The following is a 1,001-nucleotide window of genomic DNA, read 5'->3' on the forward strand; positions in this document are numbered from 1 at the left end:
ATATATACAACCGATGGGCTTCTTTCAGTTTCTGTCCACCAAATCCACTTATAAGCCTATATATATATATATATGTATTAGCATATGTGTGTTAGTCTACTCCATCACTTGACAGCTAGCCTTGGTTTCTGTACGTCCCTGTAACATAGCGCTTCGGCATTAAAAAAAACTGATGGAATAAGTACCAGATTTTAAAATGTGTACTGTTGTTCGCCTAAACTCTTCAAGGGGATGCCCCAGTATGACCCCAATCTAATGACTGAAAAGAAATAAAATATCAAATATATATATACATATATATATAAAAGAACATGCAGGCGTTGCTGGACACGGGTTCAGTCTCAATGCGGGACACCATGGGCAAGTGTCTTCGACTATATCCACAAGCTGACCAAAGCACACACACACACGTATATATACATATATATTCATGTGTATGTATATGTGTATATATGTGTGTGTGTATGTATATATATGTACACACACACAAATATATATATATATAATCATATATACACACACATATATATACATGTGCATGTATATATGTATATATATATGTGTGTATATGTATATATATATACATATATGTGTACATACATACATATATGTGTGTGTGTGTGTGTGTGTGTGTGTGTGTGTGTGTGTGTGTGTTTGGCTCAGTGGTTAGAGCGTCGAGCTTACGATCGTGAGTTTGTGAATTAGATTCCTGGACTGGGCTGCATGTTGTGTTCTTGAGCAAGACACTTTATTTCGCTTTGCTCCAGTTAACTCATCTGTAGAAATGAGTTGCGACATCATTGGTGCCAAGCCATATCGGCCTTTCCATTCCCTTGGATAACATCTGTGGTGTGGAGAGGGGAGTCTGGTATGCATGGACGACTGCTGGCCTTCCACAAACAACCTTGCCCGGTCTTGTGCCTCGGAGAGTAACTTTCTAGGTGCAATCCCATGGTCATTCATGACCGAATGGGGTCTCCATATATATGTGTATATATATA

The sequence above is a fragment of the Octopus bimaculoides genome, chromosome 6 (genome assembly GCF_001194135.2).
Source record: "Octopus bimaculoides isolate UCB-OBI-ISO-001 chromosome 6, ASM119413v2, whole genome shotgun sequence".
Lineage (NCBI taxonomy): Eukaryota > Metazoa > Mollusca > Cephalopoda > Octopoda > Octopodidae > Octopus > Octopus bimaculoides.